Below are 12303 nucleotides of genomic sequence, written 5' to 3'. Positions count from 1 at the left end.
TACTTCTCTTTTCTTCATGTCTATTGAGAAGACAACTTCCTTTTGGATTATCAATCCTGTGTTAAAAAATATTTCTATAATAGGGCATTATCTTTGGATTAATAAGTTTAAATAGAAAATAGATTTGTCTCCCCCCTTTTTTGTATAAATCAAACTAACCGAGTTAATTAATCTATACTCAATTCCCAAGTACATAAAATATTTTATGCAATACTTGTTATAATTTTTTTTTTATATCAATTGAAAATTTGAGACATATACTTAAGTTGCCTCGACAACGTTTGAGTATTCTTTTAGTGCAGTTGAGTACTTGACTTCAAAATTCTATTTTCTAATTAAATTAAAAGCACACTTTTCCTAGTCTCCATTGTTGAGGCCTCGCGTTCCTGTGATCCACGTAGCTGTTGAAAGGACGCACGTCCTCAACCAAGATTGAGTTCTGGTTCAGTAATCCCTGCAAAAGATGTCCGGACAGGGTGTCCGGACACACCCTCCGATGGTTTTGTCAGCCATGGATAGAGAGATGAAGAAGTTGGCACAGTTGACCTTTCACTAGGTATAGCAAGCTTACCTTCTTCATTGTGTGAAGGTTCATATATATAGTGACAGAAGCTCTGCATCTCTCTTTAATGGTGGAGAGACTTTTTGGCTCGTCATATGCCTCTAGGTGATGGCAGGGCCATCATCACCCTACGGGCGGTTGTCAGAGATCTTTGGAGGTGACTTGACTGTCACAGATCGTGGGAGGTGACTTGCCATCATTCCTGTCATTTCGCTCTGCAGGCGGCGGAATGTGGGCTGTGTCAGACTGTCGAAATGATGTAGTAAGACTTGCTTACTTTGGTCAACGATCCGGACAACAATATATCGGGATAGGATATGGCGGTCGTCCGGATGTGATATGGCGGTCGTCCAGATGTGGTGTTTGCGAGTGCTGTGTGATTCTCCTTGAAGGAGTCCGGATAGGAGAAGCGCGCCACGTGTCCTTTTGGGGAAATCCGGATGGAGCTGATTCGGATAGAAATGCGTGCCACGTGTCATTAGGGGGAAGGGTCCCTACATCCATATGATGTCTTCTTAACCATCATTACCCTATTTGTAATAGACAATACTAACCTATATTTTCTAAGGTTGATTCTAAAATGACCTTGAGTTTTTAATAGTGAAAGTCATAGGAAAGTATATAAAATCCTAAATGAAACAAAAATAATAACTTAATCTAGATAAACCAATGCAATAACAAATGATAGACAAAAATATTTTAAGAAAAGTAAAACAAAATTCTCTTTCGACTTTGCCTTACTTTTTATTTAATCTTCGAATGGTTGGGTTTGTCTTTAATCTTAATTTAAAAATTACATGTAATATTTTCTACAAATTCGTGGCAACAACTCTTCAATCCTTGACCAAACTGTTCAATTCTATAACAACGATTTCATTATACTAACACTCTTATTCATTTTCATTTTACCCTTGTTTGGTAATGGTAACAGAGAAAAAGGGAAAAAAAAAAGAATAAGAATTTAAAACAATATTTACCTTTATGAATTCTAAGCGTTTATTTGGTTTTTGAGTTTTTTTTTGTTTAGTTGATAGGAAAACATAGGAAAGTGAGAAGGGGAAATTGGAGTAGTTTTAGAGTATGCACCTAATGCTCTTTCTAGTGCCCCGGGGATTTAGAGACCATTGGAGTTTCAAATTCATGAAAATCAAATTACGTTTACAATACATGCCATCATGCTTTGAGGACAAATTTCTCTATGTTAGGACATTTTCTTCTCACTTGAATTAAATGCTCAAATTGATGCGATAATATGAAAAGTGCTTGACATCATTCCGTCAAGAAAGATTCAAAATCTTTTATATTATTGTGACCACTTCTCTTTTCTTCATTTTTGGTCCTAACCACTTCTCTTTTCTTCACTTGTAGTCCCAACACTCCACACCAACAAATTAACCATATTAAAAGCCTCAGTACATCCTCAACAAAAAAAATTAAATTATTATAAACCATATATAAAATCCAACTTCAAAGCCTTGTAATATCCTCACTTATACCTCTATCATTACATTTCCCACTTTCTTAGCATTTAAAATAAAGGGAAAATAAAGAACAAATGTTTTCTCTCACTATTTAAAATAAAAGGAAAACAAAGAACAAATGTTTTGAGAAAGTTGAAATCCTTTTATAGTTTAATTAGTTTTATCAAATCACTTATGTTTGCTTCCCAAAATATTTGAGGGAAAATGCAAGGGAAAGAAAATTAAGAGGAAAAATAGAAATAACAAAAAGTGATGAGAATTTTTATTTATTTATTTTAAATTTAAGCTTAATGAATGATTTTTATATGCTTTTCATACCTATTTCACTTATTTTCTCTTTTACATAAAAGTTAAATAATTTGAAAATACATCATTTTCTAACTAATTTTAATTATATTTACTTTTCTTCAATATTTTTCATAGTAAAACAAAATATGAGAAAAATATTTTTCTTAATTTTTTTTCCTTAGTATTTTTTTGGAACCAAACATTAAAAACTGTTTTGTGATGTTTTATAGAACAAAAGTTTACTAAGCAACCTAATGTGTTTTAAACTTATTTTTCTATATTTTTAAATATGTTTTAAAAAAAATCTTATATGTAGTTGTAGACCCCTCTTGGAGCAAGGATATTTTCATATCAACTCGGGAGAGCATTTCATTTCTGAGTGGGGGATGACTTCCTAAGGTTAAGGGCTGCATGGGACATGTGGAAAAAGAGACATCACCAACTTGCCATGGTGGTGGTTGAAGGTGGTGACATCTTTGCTAAACCAGGAGCAGTGGAACAGGTAGAAGCTTGGAGAAGAAGAAAAGAAGGGAAGCTGAACTAGGGGGTGCGGGTGAGAAAGAAAAACAGAGGCTTGGAGAAGTTTTCAAGGGTAGCTATGGAGTAGTCTTAGGGGTGGTACCAGCTATGAGGAGGAAAATAGAGAAAGAAAAACAAAGGTCTTGAGGAGAAGTTTTCAAGGGTAGCTATGGAGTAGTCCGGGGGTGGTACCAGATATGAGGAGGAAAACAGAGAAAGAAAAACAGAGCCGAAAGAGAAAAAAGTGAACAATGCTTCCCTTGAGGAGCTTAGGTATGGCCACTACGGGTACCCTTACTTTGGGTTTTCTTTGTTTTCCTTTCTTGCTATTTCTATTTTGAGTATCATCTACTATTGGCTTGGGTATGGATATCATGTCATGCCTTTGCTTTTATTTATTGATATTCAGATTGTTTGGTGTGGGCCATTATGTGTTCATGTTTCATTTTTAATTGGTTTTGTTGAAATTAGTTCGATTATGTTTTAGTTCTTGAAATGCTCGCAACCCTGTTTTGATCCTTATTTAGAATACATTTTGGCTCACTCACCAACCCAAGCCCGTTGACAAACAATGAAATGTGGCTTGTTTGATTACTCACCCATTATTTGCCTTTCCTATGTTCTCCTTGGGTTTCATTCTCTATGTTTCTGCATTCGTGTTTTCTTCCCCTTCCATTCTTTGGTGCCCTGGCTATGGAGGTCATGATATCAAAAATATTTTCGAGAGAAATGGAAACTTTGTGAAGATTAGGTACAATGGGGTTGCTTATGATTAGTCAGATGCAGAGGTGGCCTTCGTTTCTGGGAGTTCTCAGTTTGTGGCTGATAAGGTAGAATCCTCTCCTGATTGATTCTTTCCTTGATCTTAGATTATTTGTTATTATGTATATTTATCTTTTCCTAGTTTGTAGGATCTCTCAACTATATATACACTCTATATAATGAAAAACAATTACCTCAATAATTATTGAGGATTTCGGCCATATTTTACACGGGTTCTCAAACCTTTATATGGTATCAGAGCAGGTTCTAAATTTTTTTTTTTCGATCCTCTTCATGGCTGCATCGTCGTCCTCATCATCTCCACTTCCGCTCAACACGATGATGCATATGCTCACCATCAAACTGACCTCCTCTAATTATTTGTTATGGAGAAATCGGTTTATCCCTCTGTTGACCAGCCAAGATCTTCTTGGATTTCTGGATGGTAGTGTCCCAGCTCTTTCTCCAAAGGTTACTGGTTCTAACGGCACCACCCAGGTGAATCCAGCCTGCACCTCTTGGTTGGCTATTGATAAGACTCTCCTCAGTCTTCTCTATTCTTCTCTTATAGAGGAGTTTATGAGTGAGGTACTTGGTTTGAGTCATGCACATGAGGCCTGGACCACTCTTGAAGCCTTTTTTTTTTTTTCTCACATATCCAAGACTCAAGAACTCCAACTCAAGGATGAGCTTCAACTAATGCAGCGAGGCTTGAAATCCATGGCAGAATTTTCTCGACTCTTCAAAGGGCTCTGCGATCAACTAGCGGTAATTGGTCGTCCCATTGACGACTTGGATAAAGTCCACTGGTTCTTGAGAGCCTTAGGTCCCGATTATAAAATTTTCTCAACTACAATGCTTTCCCAGCTTCCATTACCTTCTTTTATAAATATCATTCCAAAAGCTTTGAGTCATGAGATCTTTGAACAATCAGTGTACCAACAATCTATCAACTCAACGTTCTACGCTCAACGAAATAATTCCACCAGACCGAAAAGCACCAAGAGCGGGAAGCCCAAACCTTCCACTACCTCTGCCTTAAAATCGTCCCCCTCTTTTCCTGTTTATTGTCAAATCTGCGACAAAAAGGGCCACCTGGCTAAACGGTGTTGGTCGTTCCTTAATCTCAAGAAAGAACCTTCTCTCCTATCCGATGTGGGATATCACAAACACCCTAATCCGATGTGGGACATCACAAACACCCTCCTATGCAGACACAACGTTCTCGTTGTGTCCCATGGGATTGCAAGGCCAAACAAACAAACACCCTTTACAAAGCCAAACAAACCCCCACACCGGGGTCGGGGATCGGCTCTGATACCATTTTTAAGACCTCAGGCGCTACCAACTCTCCTAAAAGCAATTGCTGTTAGGAAAGGCGCATACCCTAACCTTATAGTGCATTCACCCAAGCGCCCACGACGAACATAAGGGGAGTTGATGGACGCGGCCAACCCTCCGATCGGCCAACAATCTCCCCCCAGTGACATCCCTGGGGTTTGAACTCGTGACCTCGACTCTGATACCACTTGTAGGACACACTATTTTCTTGGTGTTAAAGTCCAACATAACTCTCAAGGCTTATTTCTTAGCCAAACCAACTATGCTCTTGATTTACTACAATGTGCTGACATGATTGAGACCAAACCCATTTCTACTCCTTTTGTTGTTGGTCAACATCTCTCCGCTACAGGGAAGCTATTTTCGGATCCCACTATTTTTCGATCTTTTGTAGGAGCCTTGCAATATTTGACCATCACTCGGCCTGATTTCTCTTTCAGTGTCAATTCTATTTGCCAGTACATGCATGCTCCAACTGAAGATCATTTTCGAGCACTCAAACGCATATTGCGTTATGTTAAAGGCATAGTCCATCATGGTCTTCAACTTCACCGCACCCCCTCTCATGAGTTGCTTGTTTATTCTGACACTGATTGGGCTGGCTGTCCTGATACACGACAATCTACTAGTGGCTATCTTATATTCTTTGGCGCTAATCTTGTCTCTTGGTGTTCTAAAAAAACAATCTACTGTTTCTCGCTCTAGTGCTAAAACTGAGTATAGATCCTTAGCCATTACTACTGTTGAAGTTGCTTGGATTGTTTAGCTTCTTCGTGATCTACGTCTTCCCTTGCCTTTCCCTCCGAAGATATTATGCAATAATAGAAGTGCTCTTTTTATGGCGGTCAATCCAGTCACTCGGTCTCGATCTAAGCACATTGTAATTGATTATCATTTTGTTCATGAATTGATTGCAAATGGTTCTTTAAAAGTCGCATTTACTCCCTCCCATCTTCAGCTTGTCAATTCTTTTACCGAGGGCGTCTCCAAGCCTCAGTTCCTACTTTTTCGTAACAAGCTTCATGTTATTCCTTCTCCCACACTCAGCTTGCAGAGGGGTGATAAGGCAGAATCCTCTCTTGATTGATCCTTTCCTTGATCTTAGATTATTTGTTATTATGTATATTTATTTTTTCCTAGTTTGTAGGATCTCTCAACTATATATACACTCTATATAATGAGAAACAATTACCTCAATAATTATTGAGGATTTCAACCATATTTTACACGGGTTCTCAAACCTTTATAAGGGCATTTTAGGCTGGATGTTTATGGGTTCACACTATGAAGATGCTTCTTTGGCATTTGTGTTGCTTTCCATAATTGATAAATGAATCTGCAATCTTTGAGCTTTGTACCATGGAAAGAGCATGGGGGTATCTCTACACTAGAATTTTCTCACCAAATGTTTGCAGGAAAGAATTAGTTCGTGGTTCTTACCTTTGATAAAATCCAAGAATGGGACTGGCAGGGTTAAAGTCAAGTTGTGGTTGCATAAGAAGCTACTTTACCTGCAGAAAAGATATCTCCAAAACCCCTAGAGCCTGCACTAAGGATTAGATCACAAAGGGTGTTTCTCCATGCTTTAGTAAAGTTTTGATGGACACCATAATTAAGGAGAATTTCTCTAAGATAATGGTGGACAGTCAGACGGAGACTGTTGCTATTGGATAGGGAGCAGTTTTGAAGCTTGTCCAGTACATTGGTACTCATGCAATTGCTGGAAGGCACATGCTAGATTTTCAAGGAAATGGATTGTTGGCATTGTTAAGCCTATGCATCAGATAATGGGCCATTGTCAGTGAGAGTTCTTCTACAAGCAACATCTGGAATCTGATTGTGAAAAGATGATGATCATATAAAGGTTCCAGAGTCACCAGATCTTTGTTTCTCATAATGCACCCAATGAAGTGGATTGATGAGGCTTAGATGAGATTCCCTGGAGGATGTTGGCCCAAGATTTTTCTTGAATCCTATTAAGATATTTGGTGGCAGCTTTGGAAGGACTAGCACTATTGATGGATCGGCAAGGTTCGCTTTTCTGGGATTCTTGCAAAACAGAGATGGATCGATCAGGATTCCCTATTTCTATTAATTGCGATGAAGAGGTCCACCAAATTCTAGTCAATCTGCATCTTGATTTCTGAATAGCAGTTATTGTCATTCAAGTCCTATCCGAAAAGAAAGAAAGTTGGAAATACAAAGAGAGGGTGCGCTTACCACTTTATTGGGAAATGGTTAATTGCTGTTCCATTAATGGCAGTTGCAATATAAGATCAAGATGAGCAATGAAGAAACTTGAGAAAGGATTTAACCTAGCTTGGATAGAAGTCTTTCTAGGTGCCGAAGTGGACATGGAGTACAAAGCAGTCAGTTTGCGAGTTAGTACCCTTGGTATGGTATCAGAGCCTCAATTGGGTGCTTTGAATGTAATGGGAACTCTTCTTTCCGAAGAAAGAGATGAAAGGTTTGGAGATGAATGATAGTGATGAGTTCACCATCTCAAGGTCGTCGTGGACACCTGAGAGGAAACAAAGATTACCTAACCTCAAAATTTCTCAATGTCAATAAACTTCTTTTCCAATGACTTTTCAACAAAGCATAACATCCACAAGTAAGTACGATGCACCAACACTCTCCTCACAATTTATAAATACAATTCACATGCAAATACTTCAACATTCCTCAAAATTAATTCAAAAGAACAATTATCTCCTTAACTAATTTCAATTTACTACAAGATATCATTAACCAAAATGAACAGAAAAATTATTGAAGATATTCCATGGATAATCACACTTATTTCATCTCATATATCTTCCATTCAACATATATGCCCAAGTAACCAATGATATCAAAAATTGAAAATAAATCAAAGAGTAGAGTGAGAGAAAGAGACAATTGATATTGGATTTTAATGTGGAAAACATTTGAAGAGATAAAAAGCCATGGGCCTACAACTGATAAAAAACATCCACTATGAATAATAAAAACTGAATACAAGGTTTTACCTAACTTAAGCTAACCAATCCTTCTTGGACCACTTGATTAGTACCTTCACTTTTAGCTTCTCACTTTTTTTTTTCTAGAGCACATTTGGAGTTCGCACCAAGCTTGATCTCGACCTCTTCTTGAATTTACACAAGAAGAAAATGGGTTTTTACCTAACCCAAATAGAATGAGAGATGAATTTTTAAGGAATTAACCCATTTTTCTTTTCAGAAAATCCATTTAAAAATTTTCTTGGAAAACTTGGATGAGATTTTCTTAGTAGGCAAACAACCTCAAAATGGTAAGGAATGAGGAGTTCTCTCTCACAGCTACTGCAGTCTCTATGTCCAGAAATGAGAGAAGTTTGTATTTAAAAGGGAAAAGAAACCTTTAATCTGATGGCTGAAAACTGATCTTAGAAAGGGGTTATTTGGATCGATCTACCCTTGCTCTTGGATCGATCTAAAAACAGAGGAACTTACTACTTTTACCAAAAATTATTTCTCCTAGCTTCCCTAACACTTTTAAAGATGAAAGACAGGGTTGATTCACATTCATTCAACACACTCACCTACAAACCTTGGCCTCTTAGCAAATCCAAAGTCTTAATATTCAAAGGTCAAGTAGTCTGAAAAAGAATTGGAAAACCGAGTTAGAGGACACTTAGAAATTTTATCCAAAATTGCCAACCTAACTAAACACTCACAAGTTCCACTAACAATAAGTTTAACTTGGTTTTCCACATTACTTTCACAGTACGACTTCTACCCAAAAATAGGGGTCTAACCTTTCCTTTCTAACAGGCGGAGAGAAACCCAACACCTTTGCATAGGGTTGCAAAACTGTTGATTAATTCCCAAACGGAAGGTGGCGATTTCCCCCAACAAGTAGGTCACTTGAACATGCATAAAAAACAAAAGGGGTAACATTTGAACATGGTTTTAGGAAATGGAAAATGATATTCCTTTGTAACTGACTATATATTATACACTGGATGGTAGTCTAACCATTTGATCACTAATTATCTACGGGAGAAATCACTAGAGTCTTCTTAAGGAATTGCATGTTACACTATGCAGCTTTTAGGAATATTTTTCCATTGTGGGGTGTTTCAGAGTATGTAAGTGGGTGCCATTGCCATGTTGTCCAAGCATCTGTAGGGGAAAAGCTCATATAGTGTTGAGTGTTGAGCAATGTCAAGCCCTTTGACCAATGTAAAGTTTATCTATGCCACAGTGAAGTAGTTCAATCAATATCATGCCCTTATTAAATTAAGTTTAGCGAATCATTTGATAAGTTGTGCTGACACAAATGGAAAGAATATTTTTTTTTCCTACTCTATAAGCCAAACAACGGCTAAATGAATTTGTGAAAATAAACTAGCTATTGACTCCTTGAGTGAATAATCTGGTAGAGGGAAGATCAATTGGAATAGACTTGCAGATTGTTGGCATATTTGACTCCAATGTCCCGTAACAACTTTCATATCTAGGTCACCTTTTAAATAATGTAGGATTCATTTCATGACCTTAAGATTTGCCTTAATTAGTTGGTGTTGGCACTCTTTGTTGACAACCAAGGTGTAATACTTGGTTGGCTTGATAGGTTGAAAATCATTTATAGTTGGTAAATCTTTGACTGATATAGGTGTGGCTATGGAAGAATAACCAAGCATGTGTGCTTTCTAAAAAAGGTCAACAAAAAACATACCTAAAGATTTTATACAGACATAATTGGAACATGTCCACGTCTACACTTCATACGGTCTCTATTATAGATGTGGTATTTTAATTTTTTTTTTTTGTGTCAGCTACGTTATATTAAACTTAGAAGTTGCATTTTTTTAAAAGTTTGCTACCTTACATTACATTTAGAAGCATTTAATTATAAATTATAGTGTTGATTACTACTCAAAAAGTGCTATTTGATAGCCTGTAATTAACTCTTATAAACAATTTTGAGTAGTAGTTATCACTTTTTAACTCAATTAACATATTAAGGACCCTTGCAATCAATTCTAATCAAATTGTGTTAAGTTTTGGTGTTTTGATAGCTTTTTGATCACCAAAGCAATCCGTGATTGAGGAGAGTCCTTTGGAATCCATGGAAAAACAATGGAAAGCTCAGAAACATGTAGAATCGAAGCTTTGAAGTCCTTTGCCATAAGCAAATCTGGAATGCAAGGAGCAAAAGATGTCCGGACAAGGCGTCCGGACACACCATTGGATGGCGGCGGAAGTCAATGATCCGGATAACATATCCGGATAGGATATGCTATCGTCCGGGTGTCATGTTCACGAGTATCGTGTGCTTCTCACTGAGGGAGTCTGGATAGGGGAGTGCACCACATTTCCTCTGGGGGGAATCCGGACGGAGTTGATCCAGATAGCCTGGCGGCGCGCGACATTTCATATCCGGAATTCCGTGCGCCGACATTTCATATTCGGAATTCTGTCTGCCGACATTTCACATTCGGAATTCCGTGTGCCGACATTTCATATCCGGAATTCCATGTGTTGACATTTTACATCCGGATATCTCAAAGCCGGATGGGAGAGGAGGACGTTTCAACTTCTTTGGTCAGACATATCCGGATCCTCTGATAGCGCTTACCCGGAGAGGTTTTCTCTCAGTATACAATGCTACGGTGTTCTCCTGAAGCTTCCTGATATTTTCGACCGACATCTTGTGATATTTTGCTTTAGATATTTGTTGTCTAAATCCCCAAACTCTCCTTGTAATCCACCTATCATAGGATTCCTTAGTCTTTAAGTAAGAACAAAGGGGTGAATAACCTCAGATATATAGTTTGTAATTTTCTTTACAGAAGATTATTATGTAATAAGCGGAAAGAAGAAATATAATTCACAAAGCACTTGCTCTGTTTTTCCTTCATATAATTGTTTTCTCGTTAGTTTTCTTACTAGCCAAACAAGCTCTGAGGAATTTTCCTCAGAGAATGAGTGGCTAGGCTTTTAGTTCCTTGGAGTTAACGTTGCCGGGAAAGGTTCCAAGTGCAAGAATTAGTAGCTTTGTGGTTTCAGTCATTAATGAAGAGAAAGTGTGATCCTTTAATGATTTCTATGTTTTTAGTTAACTTAAAACACCTTCAATTCACTTGAGCCAACACTTGGTAAGACACGTGATCTCCGTCCATGGAGATGCACTTGTTTATCTCTTGCGAGCTTTTGGGAAGTGACTTGGAGGTAGGATTTTCTAGAATTGCCAACACTTGGTAAGCTTTTGGACTCCAAGGAGACATCCATTAGTTATCTCTTGCGAGCTTGAGAAGGGAAGTCCAAAGTTAAAGATCACCTTGAATGGCAAATGCTAGGTGAGAGGCATGAGCCATTGCAAGTTGTATAAGTGAGAGGGAATTAGAGCTGAAATCCATTTAAAGGATACATCTGTACAACACTGGTTAAAGAATTGACTATATGTTAATTCTCTAATGCGAGGAAACGAACCAAATGACCGGAGCTCTGTTTTTGCATAAGGAACCTCCCCTGTGAACCTAAACCTCCAAGGAATGTTTTTCTTCATAAGTAATTTCCATCACTTTCTTTTTAGTTAGCTTTAAACAAAACCTCATTTAACCAAAGTTTGTGTTTTATTTCTTAAGCTAACCTTGAAATGAAAAAGCACCAATTTAACTTTGAATTGGTATCAGTTGAGAGTTGAAAACCCTTCCCAGTGAACGACCCTAGAGCCACTATGCTATATTAGCTAAAGCTATCCTAATGCATGGTGATATAGGTTATAAATTTTGTTGATCACTTCCTCAATCAGAGAACACCAGCTGGACATGAATCAGCTGAGACACCAATTGGGAATGAATCAAATGGCGCCGTTTCCGGGGAAGGTGCCAACTTCATATTGATATTATTTCAGGGTACTTGTGGTTTTCATCACAAGTTTGGTGAATTTTCCTTCATTTTTCCAACTCTTTCAGTTGTTTCTTTACTCGTTTGTATTCTAGCATAGCTTTTAATTTAGTTTTAGTTAATTGAACTCTTTTTGGTAGTTTTGTTTTTGTTTTCCTCTGTTTTTGTTTTTCTTTCTTTGTTACAGTTGATACTAGTTGTGTATGCCAAGGTAGATACGAGATTGTGGAGGAAGGCTTGTTAAACTTGAAACACCTCATAACAAGGAGTTGGAAGTAATCTTGAACATCATGGAAACTACACCTGAGGATCAGCATAGTCACCATGATCATCAGGACAATCCCAATGAATTCAGATCAATGAAGGACCGTATGCATCCATCTCGTATGAGTGCACCATCATGTATAGTGCCCCCTACAGAGCAACTAGTGATCAGACCCCATATTGTGCCACTTCTGCCAACTTTCCATGGAAT

Source organism: Vitis riparia, chromosome 9 (assembly GCF_004353265.1).
Source record: "Vitis riparia cultivar Riparia Gloire de Montpellier isolate 1030 chromosome 9, EGFV_Vit.rip_1.0, whole genome shotgun sequence".
In the NCBI taxonomy this organism is placed as follows: Eukaryota; Viridiplantae; Streptophyta; class Magnoliopsida; order Vitales; family Vitaceae; genus Vitis; species Vitis riparia.
This window is presented reverse-complemented; position numbering follows the sequence as displayed.